Raw genomic sequence first — 27993 nt, 5'->3', positions numbered from 1 at the left:
TCAGCTCTTCGTATTAGGCAGCCAAAGTATTGGAGTTTCAGCTTCAACATAAGGCCTTCCAATGAACACCCAGGGCTGATCTCCTTTAGGATGGACTGGTTGGATCTCCTTGCAGTCCAAGGGACTCTTAAGACTTCTCTAGCACCACAGTTGTAAGCATTAATTCTTTGGCGCTCGGTCTTCTTTATGGTCCACCTCTCACATCCTTACATGACTACTGGAAAGACTACAGCCTTGGCTATATGGACCTTTGTCAGCAAAGTGATGTCTTTGCTTTTTAATATATTGTCTAGGCTGGTCATAGCTTTCCTTCCAAGAAGCAAGCAAGTATATATACACAAATTTTTCAGATTTTTTCCATTATAGGTTATTACAAGACATGAAGTGTAGTTCCCTGTGCCATACAGTAAATCCTTGTTGCCTATTTTATATATGGTAGTCTGCATCTCTTAATCTCAAACTCCTAATTTATCCCTCCCCTCCTTTTCCTTTTGGTTACCATAAGTTTGTTTCTATGTCTGTGATTCTGTTTGTCTTGTAAACAAGTTCATTTGTATTACTTCTTTTTTAGATTCCACATGTAATTGATAGCATATGATATCTGTCTTTCTCTGTCTGATTTACTTCACTTAGTGTCATAATCTCTAGGTCCATCCACATAGAAGTTGTTCTTACAACTTGTCCTGCTGTCATTTCTTTGGCATGAGCTCATAGTAAAGATTTTTTTGACACATCCTAAACTGCTTCTGGAGGAGAGGCACATACATGAAAGTCAAAACTAAAAGCTCATTCTGACTATTTTAATTTATTTACATATTCATCCTTAGTGACCTAGTCTGACATGACACATCCCTCACTTGAAGGGTTTTGCAGCTCACAAAACCCTTGATAATCAGCCATCTGGCTCCAGTCTCTTCCTCACAATGTGACAAAGGAATAGATTTTTCTGAAGGGCTTGGCCTCTGCCTGGAGTGAGTGAGTCAGGAGCCCTGGCTCAACTTGACAGCTGTTTGGCCATAATCTGGCCTTGAATTCATCCTGTTACTTCTGTGAATAAGCCCCCCTTAGGCAGGCCCAGTAGGAGGATCATCTACCAGAACAAGGGTGAGCCATCTCAGGACACTGGAGCTTATCAGGCTGTGCATTTCTGACTTCTCAAGAAATAAGCTTCTCTTAGGGATGGAGATTCTTTCCTCAAGGCCTCCAGGTCCAACACTAACCACTCCAGGATGGTCTTTTACTGAAACTGCCTCCCTTCCCATCCACCCCAAGGAAGGCTGCCTATTGCCTCATGATCAGCTCAGAAATGGGGTTTCTCCAGTGACTCAGTGGTAAAAAACACACCTGCCAATGCAGGAGACATAAGAGATGTGGGTTCAATCTCTGTGTCAGGAAGATCCCCTGGAAGAGGGCATGGCAACCCCCTCCAGTACTCTTGCCTGGAGAATCCCATGGACAGAGGAGCCTGGTGGGCTACAGTCCATGGGGCTGCAAAGAGTCAGACATGACTAAGAGACTGGGCACACTGGCATGCACAGTTCAGAAGTCCTCTCCTCAGCACATTCTCTGGGGTTAAGCCACATTTAGAAGATGGCCTTTGGCTGACCAGTCTCTGTATGATCCACTTGTTAGAGGCTATAGAGGGAATAGAGGATACAGGGTAACCTGGCTGGCTGTGTATCCTGGCCTTTTTACTTCTCAGTGGATGTGCATGGATGCTAAGTCTCATTCCTCTCCAACTCTTTGCAGCCCCATGGACTGTAGCCCACCAGGCTCCTCCGTCCATAGGATTTCCCAGGCAAGAATACTGGAGTGGGTTGCCATGCGCTCCTCCAGGGGATCATCCCTGTCAAGGGATCAAACCCATATCTCTTACATCTCCTGCACTGGCAAGTGGGTTCTTTACCACTAGCACAACCTGGGAAGTCCTCTTAGTAGATAGCCTTGGGCAAATTATTCAATTTTTTTGTGCCTGTTTCCTCATTTTCCAAGTGTTGAATGTTAGGAATGCTTACATCTTAAGGGTCCTGTGAGAGGAAACTGAGTTAATTTGGGTAAAATGTACAGAACAGAATAAGCGTATTGATCAGAACTGATCAACATTCCTGGAGAAGGAAATGGCAATCCACTCCAGTACTATTGCCTGGAAAATCCCATGGACAGAGGAGCCTAGGAGACTACAGTCCACGGGGTCGGAAAGAGTTGGACACGACTGAGCAACATTAGCTGGTATTCTCATCTAGAGTTCACTTTTTAAAGTGGGAGTTGACTTTGTAGAATGAATCTTTTCCTGAAGGAATGAATGGGAAAGAGAGAAAATCGGGCAGTAAAAGAGGAATCTTGGCTTGGGGTGCTGTGGGTATGGTCTGGAGATCTGAGCCACAAGGAAGGCTAAGAAGGTGGTCCTGGGATTAGGTTTTAATGGCAGGGCTGGGCTACATATATTTAATATCTTAGGAGTAACAATATTGGTAACTTTAGAAGGTGAAGGCAATGTATGTAAACAAAGTGAGACAGCTAATTATATTTACGCTAGGGTTACCACGGTAGAACAGGATTAAATGAACTATAAATTCTTTTGAAGCAGAAACTGTTGTCCTAGTGCTCACTGTGAATGCTCAGTAAAGGTGTGTTGAGTGGATTAGTAAATGATGAATAAACAGCCCAAGGTCCAGGCTGAATTTATTTGCTCCATAAGCCTTGCTTGGCTAAGTCAAGGATGGCCTTTAGACCAAGCTTCAGGGATGCAGTCACTTGTATATGTGCTTCCCCTTGCTGATTCAAGGCCTTCCAAGAAAAAAAAGCTACAGCTTAAAAAAAAATGTTTAATGTGGAGCAAATCACAACTGTGTCTTTCTACTTCCATTACGTATACTCCATAATTTTCTTGGGGTCAGTTAAAGGGATGGATGAGTGGATATTCATACAATTTTCATTTTTCTTCAGCAGGTTCTCTTCTTTTTCTTCTGAAATGAGATGGTAGTCAATTGGAAAAATAAAAATAAAATCATAAACATCTTTATTGATGTGGGTAGCAAGCGGTGATCCCAAACAAAAAGCCTTTCTAGATTGTGTGTTTACTGAGACATAGTTTTAGACGATCTGAATTATATTTTACACTGTGCTGCATGTAATGTGGCACCCACTGAAAACAAGTTGTCAAATGGAATGCCTTAGTAACAATTAGTCAATTGTGACAATAGGAACGTGACAAATAGGCTAAACATGTGAGCATTCTTTGAAAATAAAAAAACAAAACCAATTCTCCTTCCTCCCTAAAATATCCTGAGTGTAGCAAATAAATAGGGATTTTAAAAATGATAACACAAAGTAGCATACTTAAATTACATATAAATAAACTTGGAATTGGTGAAACTGTAATTGATCTCTTTTTTAAAACAACTAACAACTGACCTTTTTCGAATCATGCTGCTCAACACCAGATATTAGATCAGGGATCAACAAACATTTACTATAAAAGACCAGATTGTAAATATTTTAGATTCATGGACCAAGAGACCACATTGAGTACAATTAGTAGGCACCTATGTAGCAAAGAGGAGAAGGCAATGGCACCCCACTCCAGTACTCTTGCCTGGAAATATCCCATGGATGGAGGAGCCTGGTAGGTTGTAGTCCATGGGGTCTCTAAGAGTCGGACACGACTGAGCGACTTCCCTTTCACTTTTCACTTTCATGCATTGGAGAAGGAAATGGTAACCCACTCCAGTGTTCTTGCCTGGAGAATCCCAGGGATGGGGGAGCCTGGTGGGCTTCCGTCTATGGGGTCGCACAGAGTCGGACACGACTGAAGCGACTTAGCAACAGCAGCAGCAGCATGTAGCAAAGAGAAAACAAATTTCCACACTTCTTATTGATAGAATTAAATATACAGTAATAATAATAGATTACATTTTTTTGTAATGCAAGTTTACTAATGAAAATAATGGATCTTTTTTTTTTTTCTTTTGGTATAATGTTTTACTTCATGGAGGTTCAACCTCACTGCTCCTTTATAATCTGATTACAAATGTTTTTCTGTAAAAATCATCCCTAGCTAGTGGCACCAGACAAAAACAAGCTATTTGCTGGATTTTGCCTGCTGGCTATATATTGCTGATCTTTGGGTTGGTTGCTCAGTAGAAGACTAGCAAAGCACTGTCTATAAAACAGCAACTGACAGTAAACCAGTAATAGTCCTTGGTTATTGCTTTGCCATGCATTGCTACCTGGTGATAGTATAGAGCATCAGTCTTCAAGTCAAGCAACAGGGAGTCCTTAACATAAACTTTGGATCTTTTAGTAAACACAGAGTAACATGAAAATTATAGTAAGTATTTTGACACAGGAAAAGGAAACCAGGACAGAGCAGTGTGAGCTAAGAACAGCCAACATAGAAGGGGGAAGAAAAGAGTGAGTGGAAGGAATTCCCTTCGTGAGAGTCATAGAAGTATAGACTATTCCTTAGTGAGGAGAAACTAGAAATTTAAAGTGGATTATATCCAGAATTGTTTATATTTATGTTCAAAGTATTTGCTAGTAAAATGAATATAATTTTCATTCTAGAATGGCTTCAGATCCCTTCACCATCTTTATAAAGTTCTAAGAAACATTGTAAGTATATACATGGTACCTTGGTGAGTTGCATATTGGAGTCAAGATTCTGAGCTTTAAAATAAGGAAAAAAGATGATCAGCCACGATCTGACTCTCTCAACTTACCCTCCAACTAAATGCTCTATTAATATGATTGAAGTCTGCTGTTACAAAGAAGGTCTTAATTTGTCCACATCCAGGTTCTGTTTCACATATAGCAATCAACTGAAAAAATTCTTTGGCCTGGGCAGTAATTTATTCACTCAAAAGACTTTAATAATTTATGTGAACATTTAAACCCTTTTTCATGTTTTAACTTTTTATTGAAGAACAGTTGATTTACAATTTTGTGTTTGTTTCAGATGTATGGAAAACTGAATAAGTTATACATACATGCATATATCCACCCTTTTTCTTTTCAGATTCTTTTTCCATACAGGCCATTACAGAGTATTGAGTAGAGTTCTCTGTGCTATACAGACCATTATTATCAGTTATCTATTTAACATATAGCAGTATATGTGTGTCAATCCCTATCTCTAAATTTATGCCTCCTCCCCACCCTTATCCCCAGGTAACCATAAGTCAACATCTGTGACTCTACTTCTGTTTTGTAAATAAGTTCATTTTTACCTTTTTTTTTTTTAGATTCCACATAAAAGGGGTATTATGAAATTTGTCTTTCCGGGTCTACAAAGCTACAGTAATCAAAACATGAAAGCAGAAATATAGATCAATGGAACAAGAGAGAAAGCCCAGAGGTAAACCCATGTACCTATGGTTACCTAATGATTATGGTTATGATTATGATTATAGATTATGGTTACCTAATCTATGACAAAGGAGGCAAGAATATACAATGGAGAAAAGACAGTCTCTTCAGTAATTGGTGCTGGGAAAACTGGACAGCTACATGCTAAAGAATGAAATTAGAACACTCCCCGGACATGCAACAACAGACTGGTTCCAAATAGGAAAAGGAGTACGTCAAGTCTGTATATTGGCACCCTGCTTATTTAACTTATATGCAGAGTACATCATGAGAAACGCTGGGCTGGAGGAAGCACAAGCTGGGATCAAGATTGCTCAGAGAAATATCAATAACCTCAGATATGCAGATGATACCACCCTTATGGCAGAAAGTGAAGAGGAACTCAAAAGCCTCTTGATGAAAGTGAAAGTGGAGAGTGAAAAAGTTGGCTTAAAGCTCAACATTCAGAAAACTAAGATCATGGCATCTGGTCCCATCACTTCATGGGAAATAGATGGGGAAACACTGGAAACAGTGTCAGACTTTATTTTTTGGGGCTCCAAAATCACAGCAGATGGTGATTTTAGCCATGAAATTAAAAGACGCTTACTCCTTGGAAGGAAAGTTATGACCAATTTAGAGAGCATATTCAAAAGCAGAGACATTACTTTGCCAACAAAGGTTCATCTAGTCAAGGCTATGGTTTTTCAAGTGGTCATGTATGGATGTGAGAGTTGGACTGTGAAGAAAGCTGAGCACTGAAGAACGATGCTTTTGAACTGTGGTGTTGGAGAAGACTCTTGAAAATCCCTTGGACTGCAAGGAGATCCAACCAGTCTATTCTATAAAGCAGATCAGTCCTAGGTGTTCTTTGGAAGGAATGATGCTAAAGCTGAAACTCCAGTACTTTGTCCACCTCATGCGAAGAGTTGACTCATTGGAAAAGACTCTGATGCTGGGAGAGATTGGGGGCAGGAGGAGAAGGGGACGACAGAGGATGAGATGGCTAGATGGCATCACGAACTCAATGGACGTGAGTCTGAGTGAACTCCAGGAGTTGGTGATGGACAGGGAGGCCTGGAGTGCTGCGATTCATGGGGTCGCAAGAGTCGGACACGACTGAGCGACTGAACTGAACTGAACATTATACACAAACATAAACTCAAAATGGATTAAAGACCTAAATGTAAGGCTGGACACCATAAAACTCTTAGAGGAATACATAAACAGAATACTCTTTAACATAAATCACAGTAAGATCTTTTTTGCCTTATCTCCTAATGAAAATAAAAACAAAAATAAACAAATGAGACCTAATTAAGCTTAAAAGCTTTTGCATAGCAGAAGAAACTATAAACAAAATGAAAAAACAACCCTCAGAATGTGAAAAAAATACTTTTTCATATTTTTAGTGTTCCTAGGGAAAAGCATTCTTTTTCAAGGAAAGTACTCAGATAATGAAGTCAGACTTCTGGATTTGAATCTCAATACTACCCTGTGAGCCCTTGGACAATCATTTTTTTCCCCCTCATTATCAGTTAGCTCACCTGTAGAATAGGGATAACAACTTTTACCTCATTGGATTTTTGTAAGCAGTGAGTTAATCTCCATAAACTGCTTAGCATTCTGCCTGATACATACTATATGCTCAATAAATATGAACTATTTGCATGATTAGTTATCATTATAAATGTACCTATGATATTTATCATAATGACAATATCATTTTTTACATCAAATGAATAGATGGTTATCAAATTCATTCACAGATATTTATCAAACATTTACTCTGTGCCAAGCATTACTGTAGGTACTGAATATATATATATATATCACAAACAAAATATATCAAAATCTGTAGTCTCATATGATTTCAGCATGGTGGGAGGCAGGGAGAACAGAGAATAAAAAAATCAAAATGTAATCTAACAGAATGTATCCTTTGTCAGATGATGATAAATGCTATGGAGAAAACTGACACTGGAGTAAGACAGGGAGCATTGAGAGAGGAGAGATCGCAATTCAGCATAGGCTAGGTGATCAAGGAAGTCTTCCGGCATATGGATGGCCTTTTCTCCTAAGGGGTTGAAAGACCTGGGCTCGGTTGCCAGACTTAGCTAATAAAAATACAGGATGTCTAGTTAAATTCAACCTGACATCCTGTATTTTATCTGGCAACCATATCTAGGGATGGGGCAGTAAGAAGGAGTCTGAGAGTTTTCTTTTGGGATAAAGGACAAATGAGTTTCACTGGTAAGTTCTGATGGGGTAGCGCTGAGGCATGGTGTGAGAAGGTCCTGCACTTCTGGGGCTCACTTGCAACTGCTGCAGAGGAGGGGCCAGGCTCCCTTACTCTGAGTACTGAGGTTATGAGATTTCCCTCGATTCTTGCCTTTGAATGGGTGGAAAGTGGAACAAGTGGAATTTGACTTCCTCTTAACTCCTATGTGTTGCTTGGGGTCATGGAAAGCCAAACTGAAAATGATCTGAGATGTCGGGTTAGACAATCCTCAGAAAACAGACCGTGAGTTGCTCAACATTGTGAACATAGTACCTCTCAGAACCTTGGATTATCGATGGAGATGTTGCAAGAAAAAAATTCTCCACGTACAATTTTCCATTGTTTTCCTCTGTAATTTTCATTTGTGGTTGAGGATACCACTGTTTTCCCCAGAAGGAGGATTTCAAAAGTAAGTAGTGGTAGTTTCTACCATACAATGTAATTCTTTCAAAGATCCAATGCTGTCTCTTACACACAGTGAGAGAAAAGTTGGCTTCATCTCAGCTCAGGACTAAACGGTGATACTGCTGATTATTGTATGAAATTGAAAGATGGTACCAGTTCCATCTTAAAAAGGGGGTCACGGTTTTATTAGTTTTTGAAAGTTTAGCTTCTAGATCAGTGCCTAGTACATTGTAGATACTCTGTAAATATGAATATGAATAATGGATAAGGATTTGTAGTATTAGAAGATTTTCTTAAAATTAAAACTTAATTTTTGTTAAATCACTTTGAAATAATGCTTATTTGTATTGCCCCTTCCTAAAATAAGTGTGTTAGAGATGCAGATGCTGAAAAAAATGTATGTCATAGCAGTTCAGAAAATAGGCCCAGATAATCCTCACTTCATACTTCCTGGCTGTGTGACTTTTCCTTATCTTTGTACCTCAGTCCTCTCTTCTATAAAATAGGGGCAATAATACTAGTATCATATTAGTGTCTCCTTTCTTATCAAATTATTGAAATTAGTCAATATGTAAAACATTTAGATCAGTGCCTGTTGCATACAAGGCACTAGAATGTTAGCTACTAATTGTAATCTTTTATTAGCCCTACTATGGTGACTGCAGCCATGAAATTAAAAGACACTTACTCCTTGGAAGGAAAGTTATGACCAACCTAGTTAGTATATTCAAAAGCAGAGACATTACTTTGCACATTACTTTGCCAACAAAGGTTCGTCTAGTCAAGGCTATGGTTTTTCCAGTGGTCATGTATGGATGTGAGAGTTGGACTGTGAAGAAGGCTGAGCACTGAAGAATTGATGCTTTTGAACTGTGGTGTTGGAGAAGACTCTTGGGAGTCCCTTGGACTGCAAGGAGATCCAACCAGTCCATTCTGAAGGAGATCAGCCCTGGGATTTCTTTGGAAGGAATGATGCTAAAGCTGAAACTCCAGTACTTTGGCCACCTCATGCGAAGAGTTGACTCATTGGAAAAGACTCTGATGCTGGGAGGGATTGGGGGCAAGAGGAGAAGGGGACGACAGAGCATGAGATGGCTGGATGGCATCACTGACTCGACGGATGTGAGTCTCAGTGAACTCCGGGAGTTGGTGATGGACAGGGAGGCCTGGCGTGCTGCGATTCATGGGGTCACAAAGAGTCAGACACAACTGAGCGACTGATCTGATCTGATCTGATATTTATATTATCTCCTATAATGCTTAGCAGGCTTCCCTGGTGGCTCAGACGGTGCCTGTAACGCAGGATACCCGGGTTCAATCCCTGGGTTGGGACAATCCCCTGGAGAAGGGAATAGCAACCCACTCCATAATTCTTGCCTGGAGAATTCCATGGACTGGACAGAGGAGCCTGGCAGGCTACAGTCCATGGGGTCACAGAGAGTCGGACACAAATGGACAACTAACATAATGCTTAGCACATTGTCTGAGATCTATAAGATTGTGTGTGCATGCTCAGTCATGTCCAACTCCTTGCAACCCCATGGACTTCATCCCGCCAGGCTCTTCTTTCCATGGAATTTTCCAGGCAAGAATACTGGGGTGGGTGGTTGTGATTTCCTTCTCTAGAGGATCTTCCCAACCCAGGGATCAAACCCACGTCTCCTGTGTCTCCTGCACTGGTAGGTGGATTCTTTACCACTGAGCCACCTGAGAAGCTCATCTAAAAGACTGCCTTATGACCCAGTAATCCCACTGCTGGGCATACACACCAAGGAGACCAGAGTTGAAAGAGATACGTGTACCCTAATGTTCATTGCAGCACTGTTTATAATAGCCAGGACATGGAGGCAACTTAGATGTCCATCAGCTGATGAATGGATAGGAGAAAGGATCATTATCACAGGGAACTCTACTCAATATTCTGTAATACAGCCACTATGAAGAAGAGTGTGGAGATTCCTTAAAAAACTGGAAATAGAACTGCCATACCACCCAGCAATCCCACTTCTGGGCATACACAGCAAGGAAACCAGAATTGAAAGAGACACGTGTACCCCAATATTCATCGCAGCACTGTTTATAATAGCCAGGACATGGAAGCAACCTAGATGTCCATCAGCAGATGAATGGATAAGGAAGCTGTGGTACATATACACAATGGAGTATTACTCAGCCATTAAAAAGAATACATTTGAATCAGTTCTAATGAGGTGGATGAGACTGGAGCCTATTATACAGAGTGAAGTAAGCCAGAAAGAAAAACACCAATACAGTATACTAACGCATATATATGGAATTTAGAAAGATGGTAACGATAACTCTGTATGTGAGACAGCAAAAGAGACACAGATGTATAGAACAGTCTTTTGGACTCTGTGGGAGAGGGAGAGGGTGGGATGATTTGGGAGAATGGCATTGAAACATGTATAATATCATAGAGGAAATGAATCGCCAGTCCAGGTTTGATGCAGGATACAGGATGCTTGGGGCTGGTGCACTGGGATGACCCAGAGGGATGGTACAGGGAGGGAGGTGGGAGGGGGGGTTCAGGATTGGGAACACGTGTACACCTGTGGCGGATTCATGTTGATGTATGGCAAAAGCAATACAGTATTGTAATTAGCCTCCAATTAAAATAAATAAATTTAAATTAAAAAAATAAAAATAGAAGACTATTGAGTGACTACCTAATGTTCATATATTAGAAAAAATTTAAAACTATTTACTATTTAGAGTCCTTCTGAAGATATTGCAAGATAGTATATAATGATTAAAATACCACTGCTTGACTAGTCTAGTCACTAACACCCTAGAAAGAGAGGAGGCTAAACAATTACAAGGATAAATAAACCTTTGTCACTGACCTCTCTCTAGCTGAAGAGCAAACATATTTATGTGGGAAGAACACAATGTCTTCCCCTTTTAATATGGGTCATGTCCACCTTGGCAAGTTTAGGGCCTCTGAGCTTTTGTTTGGGGAAGTCAAAGAAAATTCAACTGAGAATAAAGTGGAAGAGTGACTCGCCAAGCTATGTGCTTGCACCATTTTCCTTTCCACCTGTGCCTGTGGACAAAGTATACCGCAGAGGGAAGGGACTCCGTACTCGGTCTACTGCAGTTTGGCTTTCTCACTCCCATGTCAATAAATCCACATTGGATAAACTTTTAGGTATTTCTCCTTCTAGTTAAAATAAACTCAATGATTCTTTCTCAGCTCTCCTCTGATTCTCTGAAGTGTTTCCCAAATGCTGTCCTTTGTGAAAGTACTATATCATTGGAATGTAAAATACTCCCTCCACCCCTACCCAGACTGTTGACTTGGGCTGTTCCTCTTTCCTTCTCACTTCCCTGTAGTGGCTCTTCTTAATTTCCCTGTAATATATTTATGGTTCACAGTATTCTAATATTTATATTTCTTTTCTTCATATAATTTCATCTTCATCCATATTTTACTAGTATCACATATTAATAAGTGTTGTTGTTGTTCAGTTGCTAAATCGTGTCTGAGTCTTTGTGATCACATGGACTACAGCTCACCAGGCACCCCTGTCCTTCACCATCTCCTGGAGTTTGTTCAAATTCATGTCCATTGAGTCAGTGATGCTATCTAACCATCTCATCCTCTGCCGTCCCCTTCTCCTTTGCCTTCAATCTTTCCTAGCATCATGGTCTTTTCCAATGAGTTGGCTCTTTGCATCAGGTGGCCAAAGTATTGGAACTTTAGCATCAGTCCTTCCAATGAATATCCAGAGTTGATTTCCTTTAGGATTGACTGGTTTGATCTCCTTGCAGTACAAGGGACTCTCAAGAGTCTTCTCCAACACCACAGTTCAAAAGCATCAATTCTTCAGTGCTCAGCCTTTTTTATGGTCTACCTCTCACATATGTACATGAATATTGGAAAAACCATAGCTTTGACTTGACAGACCTTTGTCGGCAAAGTGATGTCTCTGCTTTTTAATACACCGTGTAGGATTGTCATAACTTTCCTTCCAAAGAGCAAGCATCTTTTAATTTCATGGCTGCAGTCACCATCTGCAGTGATTTAGGAGCCCAAGAAAATAAAGTCAGCCACTGTTTCCATTGTTTCCCTATCTATTTGCTATGAAGTGATGGGATTAGATGCCATTGATCTTAGGTTTTCTTCATGTTAACTAGTGGACTAATAGGCTAATGGACTCGATAGATATCAGATCCTAATCCCTGGAACCTGTAGACATACCTTGTAGAGATGATTAAGGTAAAGGTTTTGTGTAGTTTGTGGTAAGTCACTTTAGTCGTGTCCAACTCTTTGCAACCTTATGGACTGTAGTCTACTAGGCTCTTCTGTCCATGGGATTCCCCAGGCAAGAATATTGAAGTTGGTTGCCATTTCCTCCTCCAGGGATCTTACCAACCCAGGGATCGAACTCGTGTCTTCTGCATTGGCAGGCAGGTCCTTTACCACTAGTGCCACCTGGAAAGTCGCATAGAATACTGGTGTGGGTTGCTATTCCCTTCTCCAGGGGATATTTCTGACCCAGGGATTGAACCCAGATCTCCTGAATTACAGGTGGATTCTTTACTGTTTGAGCCACCAGGGAAGCTGCTGCTGCTGCTGCTAAGTCGCTTTAGTCTTGTCTGACTCTGTGCCACCCCGGAGACGGCAGCCCACCAGGCTCTGCCGTCCTTGGGATTCTCCAGGCAAGAACACTGGAGTGGGTTGCCATTTCCTTCTCCAATGCATGAAAGTGGAAAGTGAAAGTGAAGTCGCTCAGTAGTGTCTGACTCTTAGCGACACCATGGACTGCAGCCCACCAGGCTCCTCCGTCCATAGGGTTTTCCAGGCAGTGGAGTGGGGTGCCATTGCCTTCTCCGACCAGGGAAGCTAAATGGGGCAATTATCCTGGATTATTCTGTATTATCCAGGAGGGTCCTCAATGACAACACCTGTGTCTTTATAAGAGAGTGGCGATGGAGATGTGAAACAGCTGGCAGAGAAGAAGACAATGTGTGGCAGAGATTGGAATGATGACGTCACAGTACCAGAAGTACCTGCAGCCCCCAGAAGCTGGAAGAAGCAGGAATCAGATTGTCCCTGAGAGCCTCCAGAGGGAGGGAGTGTGGTCTGCCAGCATCGTGACTTTGGTCCAGGGATACTGATTTCGGACTTCTGGCCTCCAGAACTGTGAGAAAGTAAATTTCTATTGTTTTAAACTCCAAGTTAGGGACTTTCCTTGGTGGTCTAGTGGATAATACTTTGTGCTCCCAATGCAGGGGACCTGGGTTCAATCCCTGATCAGGGAACTACGATCCCACATACCATAACTCTGCCTGGGTGCCTCAACCACTGAGACTGTACTCCACAACTAGAGAAGCCCATGTACCACAACAAAGACCCAGCAGAGCCAAAAAAAAGATAATAATAATAATAAAGTCAGATGACTGTACAACTCAGTGAATACACTAGAAACTATTGAACTATATTTTTAAAGTGTAAATTCATAGTACCTCAATGATAGCTCAATAAAGCTTTAAGATAACTAAATAAACAAACCCCAAGTTAAACAGCAGCCACAGGAAACTAATACAACTAGAAAATCTAAAATGTATGTCTGTAATTATCACTCCCTTTCTGTGCCAAATCTACAAAAACCAAAGACCTCTGGACATCTTTACCAGCTTTCCCATTTAACATTTGAGCAAGCATCTATTAATTTCATGGCTGCAGTCACCATATGTCATTTAATTCTCAATTAATACTCACTCTGACCTGATGAAATATTTTGTTGTCCTCACATTAGAAGAAGGGACCTGAGATACAAAAAATTTAAGTAGCTTGCCCAAGGTTGTAAAGATGTTACAGGCTAGAGCTGGGATTTGGGTCCCAGTGTAGTCTGGCTTCAGACCAGTCACTAAGGGCAGTGCTCTGCAGCCTCAAATTAGCAGATGTCTCAGGCTACTCAGAGCCTGTCCCACATCCATACACCAGTGTCCAGGCTCTCTCAGAATGGATCACTTTAGTTGGATTCAGAAAACCTTTACAGAACCCCTACAGCCTGCTGGGCCCTCTGCACATCCACCTGATCAGAGAAATCTGCTGTTCTCGTTCAAACGCCAAACCATCTGAGGCAAGAACATTTCCCAAATTTCATGCAATTTCAGAGTCAGACGCTATATCCGTGAGGATGATCTGAACCCAATCTGAATTACTGTTGCCTCCTAAAAGCCTCATGTTTACTAGCAAACTCTGTTTGTAGAGTGCTGTTGTTGTTATGTTGGCATGGTCACTTTCACTGTGTTGCTACTGGGTCCCGAGGCAAAGTAGAGATGCTGAAACTGAAAGCATCACTCCCTAGTATTTCTAGAGTTCTACCTTCCTTCCATGCCATGTGGGGTGCATATGGAGGCCCTGGACCCCAGCTGTCTCATATTCCCCTCTGTTCTTCCCTTATAGTTATACTTGCGATGTGGCCAATAAGTACAATCGATCTGCTGGGTGCCAAGTAGTCTACATGTGCTGTCCATCTAATCCTTTTCACAATTCTGCAAGGAAAGTATTATTACTGTCATTTTAGAGATGAGAAATCTCAGGCTTAGGGAGGTGAACTAATTTGTCCAAGCTCACATAGCTTCTTGGTGGCAGGGTAGAGGTAGGATTTAAAGAATCAGACAATTAAAATGACTAAATTAGATTAAAACATTTCTTAACATAACCTAAGTTGCTTCTTCAGGTTGCCTTGAGCAGTGCTGAAGGAGGGGCTGGAGAGAACCAGCTACATGGTTCAGGAAAAGCCCCCCTCAATTCCTCAGGGAGCCAGGTATCATGATTTCTGTCTCTGAGATTGCCTTATGCTGGGCACAAATGACTTTAATAATGATACTGATACAATATTTATGACATTTACATAAGTCTTTCTAGGTTACTGAGTGCATATGTGGGTATTCAGTCATTCAGTTGTGTTCTACTCTTTGTGACCCCCTGGACTGTAATCTACCGGGCTCCTCTGTCCATGGGATTTCCCAGGCAAGTACTAGAGTGGAGTGCCATTTCCTCCTCTGGGGATCTTCCTGACCCAGGGATTGAACCCGTGATTTCTGCATCTCCTGCAATCCAGGTGGATTCTTTACCACTGAGCCACTGGGAAAGCAGGTTACTGAGTACTTTAGCATGAAAGAGCTCTTCTTACAGGTTGGGGAAGGATAGAACTTCTCTTTCTTTTTCAGAATTCTGTGTTGGGATATTCCCTTTGTGAAGTCCCAGAAATTTAAACCTTCTTGGATTTGCTAAGGCATCACAGGTGGTACACGGTGGTAAAAGAATCTGCCTGCCAATGCAGGAGACGAAGGAGATGCAGGTTTGATTTCTGGATCGGGAAGATCCCCTGGAATAGGAAATGGTAACCCATTCCTGTATCCTTGCCTGGAAAATCCCATGGACAGAGGAGCCTGGCAGGCTACAGTCCATGGGGTTGCAAAGAGTTGGACACAACCGAGCATGCATGCAGGTAGTAAGAAGGTAATGTTTTTGTAAAATTTGAAAAATGTAGAACACTTTAACCACATCAGTTAAGGCTGTTCTGTCTTTCATATGGAATTCCTCTTCACAACCCTTCATGTTGGGTGGTATCAGATTGACTGTGGACATTTTGGGTATTTGGCTAATGGCAAACTGAAATTAGGATCCTTTTAGTTTGGGTTGAAAGTGAAAGTGAGAGTCACTCAGTTGTGTCCTACTCTTTGTGACTCCATGGACTGTATAGTCCATGGAATACTCCAGGCCACAATACTGGAGTGGGTAGCCTTTCCCTTCTCCAGCAGATCTTCCCGACCTGAGAATCAAACCAGGGTCTCCTGCATTGCAGGCGGATTCTTTACCAACTGAGCTATCAGGGAAGTCCAAGTCTGGGTTGGGTGGGATATATGTACGTGGGTTGCAGTCACTTCTAGATATAGCTAAGTTCTGCTACCTGTTCTAACCCAGGAACACTGGCTGAAATGCTCTCACTGCCCACTCATTTGTGGTCATGGAATGAAGACACTGGGTTAGAGATTGAAATGTGATCTGAGTGTGTCCTTCCAGTTCCACAATTATGTGATATAGAGAATAAACAAGGTTTGAAATGTTCAGTGCCAGAAGCCCATTTAGGGAAAGTTCTTCAAATTATCCTATGTGAAAAACTATAGACAAAGGTTTCGGGTCTCATGGATGTGGTTAACTCAGAAGTTCTCTCTTATCAGGAGATTCATGAGGGAGCAATCATAGTAGGCAACAAAAAAAAGAAAAAGAAAACCAATAAAAATACCAATATACTATAGGGTGTATCAGTAAGGCAATTAAAACATTATTTTTACAGATTTTACTTGTTTATGGATTTTATTTAGTGATGTTTGTCATTTAAAAAAAAAAAGTTATTTTATTTTGGATGCACTGGGTTTTTGTTGCTGTATGAGGGCTTTCTCTAGCTGCAGTGAGCAGGGGCTTCTCTCTAGTTGCAGCACATGGGCTTCTCATTGTGGTGGCTTCTTTTGTTGTGGAGCACAGTCTTCAGGTTCATGGGCTTCAGTATTTGTGTTGCACAGGCTTAGTTGACCCACAACATGTGGGATCTTCCTGGACCAGGGATTGAACCCATGTCCTCTGAATTGGCAGGCAGATTCTCTACCACTGGACCACCAGGGAAGTCCCTTGTTGGCTTTTTAAGTGCACAATTTGTGGTGATTTATTTTTATTATTCTGACTAGTCACGTTTGTATTTATTATTTTACGCTCTTTCTAGTACATGGAAAAGGGCTCCTGTAAGTGTATAAACTTCAGCTCTCAGAGATCCTGTATCTGCCTCTGTCATTGTGACCTTTAAACATGCACTAACTAATCAGACCCTTCATGAATGATTGATGGCAGAAGAAAGGTAAAAGAATCCAGACCTATGGGCTGCCAGGGGAGAGGTCTTGGAACTGACCTGGGACAGAGGCTCTCTGCCTCTGGTGTGAGTGATCTGGCCCCACACTCTGCCTGGCCCCCATGCCTTACCTACACTATGACTTTTTTTTTTTCCAGCAAGGCCAATCTAATGAACAAGCAGCTGTCATCACTTCAGAGCCTTCCCCCACCTGCTATCATGTCTCTTCTCTACCTCCTACAAGGCCTAAAATTTCAGAATTATAGGCACATTCCTTTGGGTTCAGAGAGCTTTTTAGTTTTCAAGCAAATGTTCTTAAAATCAGTTTCATCGTATGACAGTATTAAGTATCCCTTAGTCATGAGGCTTAGGAGATGCAGACTTAGCAATTTTTGAATATCTACTATGTATCAGGCCTTATTTTGTGCACTATATCATGTCTGATCTCAGTCCACCCTCCAACAGAAGATGCTTAGAAGGGCCACCAAATACTGGCTGAAGAAGATTCCACAGAAATTAAGACACAAAAAGGGTTAAATTGTAAATTAGGAGACAAGGGCTTAAAAAATTTCAGGCATTTCACAATCATGCCTTGATCCAGCCCTGCTTTTTATTATTTTTCCCTAACTTCCATAAAATGCTTATTACTACTTTTCCCAATCACAGAGGGCAGGGCAGAATATGCTCTACACTATGCAGGATAAAAAAAAAAAAAATAACCCTAGGCAATGAAAGTATGTTCACTTAGCATAAGGAACATAATTGAAAATAAAAGCTAAATGACACCTGGATTTCAGCAGAAATCAGTTATCAAGGGAGAAAGGGTTTTCAAGACAACGAGAACCAGACAGTTAAACATTAGCTTGCATGGTTTGAAGTGTTTAGGTTTTGCAATGGTGTGGTTTGGAAGCTCTCCAGCAGAAAAACTATTTTCTTTTAAGAGGAGAGTCCTCTGTAATATTTTCTTTGCTGAAATGATGTGATCCTTAGTGACGTCTTATATGACCCAAACTTTAAATGAGTCCATTATTTAGCCGACCTCATTCTTACTAGGTTTTTACAGGTCAGCAATGAACTATCAACAGCTTCCTGATAATTAATCCTACTTACTCAAAGAACTGTTAGTCTGCTGTTCTTATCTATGCTAAAAGGAAGACTGTTAAAGGCACCAGACTTCCTCAGTGAATAATACAAACCAAACTGAAATCCTGCAGAAAAGGCCAACATTATAAGGTCTGAGAATGAAAAACCAGATTGAAAATGATGATGCTACCTTGTTCTCAAGTGCCTTATTTTCTGAAATTCTGTGGTTCGTCTGGCATAGGAATGGCTTTATAGCACAGTCGGCAGCACAACTAGTAGGGCTGGGAGAGGCTCTCTGGGTGGCTTTATCAAAATGTATGGACATTCAGCACATGCAGTTAGTTACCTGGGTGGTCCAGTTTGAGAAGCAACAGGGCAGGCATCCCAAGTAGCAACTTGTCAAGTTCCCAGTGGAAGTTAATTTCCTACAATTAGAGACTCATTCCTTTGACTACAAATTCTTTAAGAGTCTACTATTAGAATACTACTACAGTCTTTGGTTGTCCCCTACCCCAAAGCCATGACAAGCGTCTGATAGAAGGAGGGGAGAGAGGCAGATTTTCACAACTGATGCAGAGGATCCCAGGAAGAAGAAAGGTGATGGAATAGTAAGCTTGCTATGGCAGAGGAAGTAGGGAGTTAAAGCTGCTCTCATCTAGCAATTTGTAAGTAGGTCGTTGGAACATATGGGTCTTAACATGTTCCTAGATTGTGGGTGTGTGTATGTGTGCATGTAAAATGAAAAGGCTCACTATTAGATTCTGCCTCTCGTCAGCACAGTACAGCAAAGTTCCTCAGGCAAGGGCATGATTTATAATTAAAGGATTTCTGCATTTGCTAATTGCCCATGGCATGTACCCTTTCTTTCCAAGGCAAGCTTCTGAATTTCAATGATAATTTATTATAAATCTATTTCTCATCAGGTCAGAGACTACCCCAAATAGCAGATTAAATTCAAGCTGCTCAAGCAGATATGGATAGAGAGACTCGTTTAGATGACCTTCTCTAAGAGAGGTCATTATATCCTATATTAGGCAAAATGAAACATAAACATGTCATTTGACCCAAGGCACAATACATTTTTTATCACTCACTATGGTGAAGTGGAGGAGGGCCTGGCAACCTGGAGGAGGGCATGGCAACCCGCTTCAGTATTCCTGCCTGGAGAATCCCCATGGACAGAGAAGCCTGGCAGGCTACAGTTCATGAGGTCGTAAAAAGTCGGACATGACTGAATGACTAAATACAAGGTGATAATGCAAGTTTTTGAATATTTAGTTGTAGGGTGGTGACTTTTGTACATTAAACCAAATGAAGGTCAGATTGCATTGTCAAGAAGCTCAACAAAACTAGTATCATCACCTCAGAAGAGCAAAGAAAGTCTCAGAAGAAATGAAGACTAAATAGACACAGAATTTAATATTTCCTTCCCTTCATGCTACTTTTTTGGTAGCTATTCTGAACCCATTTATAAATGCCATTGATGGTGATCCTTCAATGGAGAGATCCATCGATGATATAGAAAAGCAATGCCTAGCTGAAAGGTAAGAGAAAGACCTACTGGTGACCATTAGGTTATGCTCTAATTCTTCTTAAAAGAAGTCTTTTAAAAAATGGCTGGTTATCTGTCATTTTCCTATATCTATGATACAATCCTATTAAATTATCATTCTGTACAAGTTACTATAAATAATTTCTTGAAGAATGGAATATAAATAAAGGAATGCAATGTTGTTGTTGTTTGGTCGCTAAGTCATGCCTGACTCTTTGCAACACTGTGGACTGTAGCCCACCAGGCTCCTCTGTCTATGGGATTCCCCAGGCAAGAATCCTGGAGTGAGTTGCCATTTCCTGCTCCAGGGGATCTTTCTGACCCAGGAATCGAACCTCTGTCTCCTGCATTGGCAGGTGGATTCTTTACCACTGAGCCACCTGGGAAGCCCATTGGGCTGCAATACTTAAAATATGTAACAGAATGCTCTCCTGTCTCTTTCTGTCCTTTCTAAGTTGATCTCTTCCATCTCTATATATTTGAGGACATTTTTACGATGAAGACTCCTCTTTTGGCTGCATCTACTAGTCCCTTGGACTGCAAGGAGATCCAACCAGTCCATTCTAAAGGAGATCAGTCCTGGGTGTTCTTTGGAAGGAATGATGCTAAAGCTGAAACTCCAGTACTTTGGCCACCTCATGCGAAGAGTTGACTCATTGGAAAAGACTCTGATGCTGAGAGGGATGGCAGGCAGGAGGAGAAGGGGACAACAGAGGATGAGATGGCTGGATGGCATCACCTCAAGTGACGTGAGTTTGAGTGAACTCTGGGAGTTGGTGATGGACAGGGAGGCCTGGTGTGCTGCAATTCATGGCATTGCAAAGAGTCAGACACAACTGAGTGACTGAACTGAACTGAACTGTCACCATCTTGGTATTGACCAGGGGTTTCTTGGATCACTATTGTTGTTTAGTCATTAAGTAGTGTCTGACTCTTTTGCAGCCCCATTGTCTGTAGCTCACAGGGCTCCTCTGTCCATAGAAATATCCAGGCAAGAGTACTGGAGTGGGCTACCATTTCCTTCCCCAGGGGATCTTCTCAACCCAGGAATTGAAACCATGTCTCTTGCATTGCAAGTGGATTCTTTACCACTGGGACACCATAGAAGCCCCTTGGATCACCATTCATAGTGATAAACCCACTTCATGGTACAATCCACTACTTGTGCATCTATAGGAATATGCATAAGAAACTGAGAGAAAATATCGTGAAGTGATAAGATGGCCTCTGATATTTTCTATTGCACATTGTTCTATTTCACTGATATTGCTGTTCAACACCACCAAAATGATTGCGTGACCCATAGTTTGAGAGCAATTGTTGAAACTAGCATCACCATTTGCCCAGATCTATGCAGCAGCCTATTAGTTGGCTTTCCTTTTTCTATATTTACTTCTTTGATTCCCTATTCCATAGAGCAGTGAGGAGACTCTCAAAAGATAAACAAGAACATATATAACTCCCCTGCACAACCCCTTCAGTGGCTTCTTGCCTTCATAGCAAAGTTCAAACTATTCACCGTGGCCTTGACGTGATAGAGCCCTTGACCTTCTCCAGCCTTATCTTATGACCTCTCTTCTTCCTCAATATATTCTGGCCCTCCATAACTTGTGTCTGTACCTCCAGGACACCAGATTCTTGCTGCCTGTGTATAAGCCATTCCAGCTGCCAGGAACACTCATTCCCCAACTTCTCATGGCTAGCCATTGCTTATCCTTTAATTCTTGACTTAATTATTTTCTCTACAGAGAGCCCTTTCTTTACCACCTTTGTTGGAATCAATCACTCCTTCTTCTTATCTATTTCAACCTATTGTTTGAACATGTACCACATTAGAAAAATCAGAAAAAAAAAATATGGCAGCTAAAACACTCTGATTAACACATAGGATGGGGTGGTGGGAGGAGGACCCAGAGAAGAAAATTGCACAGCATTTGGGGGCTGGTTCACATCATCCTAGGATCAAGAGCTTGGAGTTTGGAAATGTGATTTTATGTGAAGCATCTTGACTTTTAATTTTAGTTTAGTACTGAATCACATTAATTTTGAAAAAGCTACATGTCTCTATTGTACCAGAAGAATGAAGGAAAGGAAGGGTGTAGTTATTCGTAGGCCAACAATTTAAAGAGAAGCTGTCAGGTCACAGAATTGGTGATGACAGAGGAAATCAAAGTGACAGACTGAACAGAAAGACAGTGTTTAGGTAAATGGGTCAGAGGCTGCTGCTAGAACCAGCTTCTGCCAGCTGGCTGTTCTTGAGATTTCTTCTTGGCTCAGAACTTAATTCAAGGGTTTCATGTTGTGTTTTAATAAGGAAGATGTTTCCATCCTTGAAACATCTCTTCCCTAACTTTGGAGATCCTTCCTGTTACAGAGATCACAGGTAACCTGCCAGTTTAGTACATTGGCAGTCCTGTTGAAGAGGCACTGTTAACTTAGTCCTTTTGAAGACAAAAGGAGAAGGGGGTGGCAGAGGATGAGATGGTTAGGTGGCATCACTGACTCAATAGACATGAATTTGAGAAAACTCTGGGAGGGAGTGGAGGACAGATGATCCTGGTATGCTACAGTCCGTGTGGTTGCAAAGAGTCAGACATGACTGAGCGACTGAACAACAACAACAAAACTTAGTCCTAGGGTCTAACAGTCCCCGTCTCTAACCCAGCAGTTCCAGATGTACAAGCAGATTTTGTACATGGGGTCACCCCTCACCAGCAACCAGCTGGAGGATGGATATACCTGTTTAGGAGTCCAGGAGACAGTTGGAATCAGATACATTTAACTGGGCCTCAAGGTAGACGTCCTGAGAGAGAATTCCCTGAAGCCAGAGACTGGGAGCATCATCTGAACCTCCCAGGGCCTGATGCCCAGGAGAGCACCACAAGTCTCCTGGCCCCTCCCTCTGCCATCACAGGCTTCTGCTCCTAAGCATTAGGTCCTATCCAGCTCCTGTGGAAGAGTTAGTCTGCAAAGTACCAGGCATGCTCTGAGAAACATCATCATGCATTTTCTCATCTCATCTCATGTTGCCCAGTCTACCCTTCCAGTTTGGCCTGCCATTATACTCTCACATTTATTTGTTTCCAGCTCAGCACTGGGGGATTGTCATAGATTTCTCCAAATCTATGACATAAATGTATATGTGCTGCGGGTGTCATATCTTTCTAGGCCCCTATAATTCCTCAACAGGAATTTATGTTAACTCTTTTACTCCTCCTTGCACCCTCTGAGGTTCAGCCTTGGATAGAGTTTACCAAGGTGGTCGGTGGTACTTCTAGTTGCTAAGTCATATCTGACTCTTGCAACTGCCATGGACTGCAGCCTGTCAGGCTTCCCTGTCTGTGGGATTTCCCAGGCAAGAATACTGGAGTGGGTTGTCATTTCTTTCTTCAGAGGATCTTCCCAACCCAGGGATCAAACCCACATTTCCTGCATTGCTGGCTGATTCTTTCCTGCTGAACCTCCAGGGAAGCTCATGGCCACATCAAATGAAGCACGGGCTGCTTTTGAAGGGACTAATTGTTTTTGAGAGTTCTCATTTAAAAAAAAAAAAATCTGTGTTGAGAACAAGGAAAAATATCCATCCCCAGGGTTCCTGCATCTGACCCTCAACCTCCTGATTAAATCACTTCGTTTTAGAATAAAGCACTTGGCTATTTCTATATCAGCCACTGACTTTTCCCAAGGAATGAATAATAAGGAAGATGTGACATTAACTAAGGCAGCCTTGCCGTAAGGTTAAAGGAACACAGACAGCTGATCTCCAGGATCTCTGGACCTTTGGAACAAATGCCATTTCTCCCTAGGGCCAAGATGCTTTGAATTAAAATTTATTAAAAACAAAATGAACTGGCTATTTTTGGACTAGAATTTGACCTATTACCTAAATCCAGATTAAAAATGCTTTGCGAAGTTCTGTTGTAAGAGCAGCCATTTCTTTTTGTTTCTTCCTCTCTCTTTCATTCTTTCTTTTTCCTTTTATTATATATAATATCCTAAGTGAACAATGCAAAGAAATAGAGGAAAACAATAGAATTGGAAAGACTAGAGGTCTCTTCAAGAAAATTAGAGATACCGAGGGAACATTTCATGCAAAGATGGGCACAATAAAGGACAGAAATGGTATGGACTTAACAGAAGCAGAAGATATTAAGAAGAGGTGGCAAGAATACATTGAAGAACTGTAAGAAAAATGATCTTAATGACCCAGATAACCACGATGGTGTGGTTACTCACCTAGAGCCAGACATCTTGGAGTGCAAAGTCAAGTGGGCCTTAGGAAGCATTACTACAAACAAAGCTAGTGGTGGTGATGGAATTCCAGTTGAGCTATTTCAAATCCTAAAAGATGATGCTGTGAAAGTGCTGCACTCAATATGCCAGCAAATTTGGAAAACTCAGCAGTGTTCACAGGACTGGAAAAGGTCAGTTTTCATTACAGTCCCAAAGAAGGGCAATGCCAAAGAATGTTCAAACTACTGCACAATTGCGCTCATTTCACATGCTAGCAAAGTAATGCTCAAAATTCTCTAAGCTAGGCTTCAATAGTATGTGAACCGAGAACTTCTAGATGTTCAAGCTGGATTTAGGAAAGGCAGAGGAACCAGATGTCAAATTGCCAACATTTGTTGGATTATAGAAAAAGCAAAAGAATTCCAGAAAAACATCTACTTCTGCTTCATTGACTACATTAAAGCCTTTGACTGTGTGGATCACAATAAACTGTGGAAAATTCTTAAAGATATGAAAATACCAGACCACCTTACCTACTTCCTGAGAAACTTGTATGCAGGTCAAGAAGCAACAGTTAGAACCAGACATGGAACAACAGACTGGATTAAAACTGAGAAAAGGAATACGTCAAGGCTGTATATTGTCACTCTGCTTATTTAACTAATATACAGAGTACATCAAGCAAAATCCTGGGCTGCATGAAGAACAAGCTGGAATTAAGATTAGCGGGAGAAATATCAATAACCTGAGATATGCACATGACACCACCCTTATGGCACACAGTGAAAAGGAACTGATGAGCCTCTTGATGAAAGTGAAAGAGGAGAGTGAAAAAGCTGGCTTAAAACTGAATATTCAAAAAAATGAAGATAATTGCATCTGGTCCCATCACTTCGTGGCAAATAGATGGGGAAGCAATGCAAACAGTGACAGACTTTATTTTCTTGCACTCCAAAATCACTGGACATGTTGACTGCAGCTATGAAATTAAAAGACGCTTGCTCCTTGGAAGAAAAGCTATAAGAAATTTAGACAGCATATTAAATAGCAGAGACATTACTTTGCCAACAAAGGTCTGTCTAGTCAAAGCTATGGTTTTTCCAGTAGTCATATATGGATGTGATACTTGGACCATAAAGGAGGCTGAGCACTGAAGAAATCATGTTTTTGAACTGTGGTGTTGGAGAAGACTCTTGAGAGTTCCTTGGACTGCAAGGAGATCCAACTAGTCAATCCTGAAGGAAATCAGTCCTGAATGTTCATTGGAGGGACTGATGCTGAAGCTGAAGTTCTAATACTTTGGCCACCTGATGCAAAGAACTGACTAATTATAAAAGACCCTGATGCTGTGAAAGATTGAAGGCAGGAGGAGAAGGGGATGACAGAGGAAGAGATGGTTGGATGGCATCACCAACTCAATGGACATGAGTTTGAGCAAGCTCCAGGAGATGATGAAGCACAAGGAAGCCTGGCATGCTGCAGTCCATGGGGTCACAAAGAGTCAGACATGACTGAGTTGCTGAACAACAATATGTAATATCTTATTCTCAAATAATGTAACAAATATGAAATATAGGAAACCTCTGGGAATTCAACAGAATTTTTGTAATTATGGGGATGATCCACTGACAGAGCAGTAACAAAAAACAGACTTCAACTGACAAGAACTGTCTGCAGAGGATGATCAAGTCAGAAATTTGATTGTTTCATGTGTTTGAATAACATAATCTGACACAGATGCTGAACCAACTTATGCTATAATGATATCATATTTGATATTTTCTACTTAGTTGTACTCAAAGTTCAATTTCTCAGTGCTATTATATACAGTAAAATATGTTGTAGGTATTTATTAGCCAAAACTGGATTTAAGAAAACAAAGAGGAATTAGCCCCAAATGAGAGCAAATTAGACGAAGGCCAAAGATGAACAGAACCTTATGGATAGCTATAAAGTCACAGCAAGAGACTAAAACTGGGGATCCCTGTATTTAAGAAGACTACTGTGCTCTTTAGTGAGATACCACATTTTCCCACAGGCTTTGGGAGAATAACATTTCAATTTTTCAGACCTGATATTTGTGGTCAGTGCTTCAACTAGGTGTACAAGAGCCTTTAAATGGGAGAGTATGGTGATATCTCTATGGGTTTGTGAATATTGAACTTCTGAGTCCCCTATATTTCATTTTTGCAATAACTTCACAATGGCCAACAGATGATATGATATATAGCTATCAGAGAAAAATGAACTGAAGGCATAATTAGAATCTTGTATGGTAGAAGGATGACCATTTTAGATTGTTGAAGTACATTTACATTTTAGATCACTGAAGAACTAAACAGATTTAAAATACACTGTCCCTTTTTCCTCATAAGCATATTCATATTTTAAGACCACATACTTTTAAAAATGTGAGCTATATAGTCACTATAGTTAAATGTCCTAAGAAAATAATAAGGATAAAAGTTTTTATTGAAAAACTTACTACTATAAAATTTGAATAAGTAGTAACATAACATCCTCATACAGTTAAAAGTAATATTTCAAATTTTATGGCTTGTGTATGAAAGCACAATTTGAAATCTAAAGCTGATTATACTTCATAAATTATTTGATTTGAAAACAGAACAGTGCTGGAAACTTCTGAAGTATTCCCAGAAGCATTCAAAAATAAACGAGAGAAAAGTTAAATCGACAAAAAGAAAAACAAAACCCTCATTAATCGTACATAATCAGGGCTTCAGAAAAATGAGTCAACAGATGATCATAAAATTGGAATCTATTTCATAATGGCATTGACAGTTATTAAAAGCTTATTAAAAGTTTAAAGCTTAGCATATTCCAAATGAAAACATTATCTTCCTAAATAAAGAACTTTTACTAGACACACAGAACTTATTTAGGTTATTTAATCTAGGTTATTTGCCAGGTTTTTAGGTAACCATAGTGATCAGACCTAAAGGATTTACAAAAGGTTAATAACAGCCGATAGCACTAGATTGATTCAATAGCCATTTATCTGTATTAATGAATAGGGAACGAGAACGGATGTGTGAAAGAATCAACATCTAGAGAAAAAATTAGGGAAGATACAAGTACATGTGTATACCCACAGGTTCACATCCCGCTGTGCTATTGTTACCAAACCCCCTCTGCAACACACATACACACACACACACACACACACACACTTGAAATCCAGGGATTGCTCACTGCACGGGGATTTAAGAGGAGACGAAGGCTCAGACTACCCAGGTTTTACTGCAGCTTAAAGTGCATTTTGCAAAGCCTCTGGTTAATTTGATCAATACAGGCATTCAAAATCAATAATGCAAGTTCCAGAGTAAATGTTTTGATCAAATTGATCGTTAATTAAATTTAGAAGACAACTAAAATTTCCATTGTGCTCTATTAAACACAAGAAGTTTAACCAGACATCTGGCTGTTTAATATCATGTAGATAAAATATCTAAATAATTAGCTTGTTTTTCAATTTTTTGTTCCAAATGTTTGCTATCTTTAGACACAAAGTGGATTAAGAATTAGTCATGATAATTCAATTTCTTTGATTTATGAAGAAGGTGTGACTCAAAATAATGACATACCCAATATGCAAAGGGTAATTATTTTTCATGTCAGAAATATTTAAAAGGCATTTAAAAGGCATCTCACTTCTTCTAGGGTTATAACATACAAAATAGAAAACACTGCAGTGTACAATAATACAGAATTATAATGTTACAGGAAAGTTTAAAATGAAATATGACTATTCTTATATTTTTATGATTATTCATTTTATTTTTTAAACAATGAACTAAAAATATAGATGTGTTACTTTGGTCATGAAATGGACTAACCTTGCAGGAGTATCCGTTGCTCCAGAGTTCAAAGTGCCTGTGTCATGTACACGCCCGTGACTGCTGATTTTCTCAATAGGTCCTGTAATCCAATGAAGGACAGAGGTAATGTTCCAAGACATGTCAGGAGTCGGAAACTAGAGTAAACTAGACAAGTCACAAGTGCTCACAAGGGGAATCTATTTTTAACACACAGCAAAGTCACATATTTCTGGTCAGTGCAAGTATGTTGAATTACTGCTCACAGAGATCGCACATTGAGTAGATGGAGAGAGTAAGGTTGCCAAATTAGTGCCAATGGAGGGCAAAATAAATAACTTCAGAATCTTAATGGAAACTAGGGAGTGGTTGTGG

The 27993-nt window shown here is 40.6% G+C and overlaps 1 long non-coding RNA gene across 2 annotated transcripts in view; it reads right to left on the bottom strand.

Moving 5' to 3' along the window:
* Window positions 1-27766, bottom strand: part of LOC147365668 (uncharacterized) — a 292745-nt gene extending 264979 nt beyond the window's left edge. For both annotated transcript variants that reach the window (XR_015132645.1, XR_015132644.1), the window contains exon 1: window positions 27640-27766. This is a non-coding gene — a long non-coding RNA (uncharacterized LOC147365668). The remainder of the gene's footprint in view (window positions 1-27639) is intronic.
* Window positions 27767-27993: the final 227 nt, after the last annotated feature.

Source organism: Bos grunniens, chromosome 9 (genome assembly GCF_055505025.1).
Source record: "Bos grunniens cultivar Pamir isolate PY7600 chromosome 9, Bosgru_T2T1.0, whole genome shotgun sequence".
Classification (NCBI taxonomy): Eukaryota; Metazoa; Chordata; class Mammalia; order Artiodactyla; family Bovidae; genus Bos; species Bos grunniens.
The sequence above is the reverse complement of the archived record's forward strand: the minus strand, read 5'-3'. Positions and strand labels throughout refer to the sequence as shown.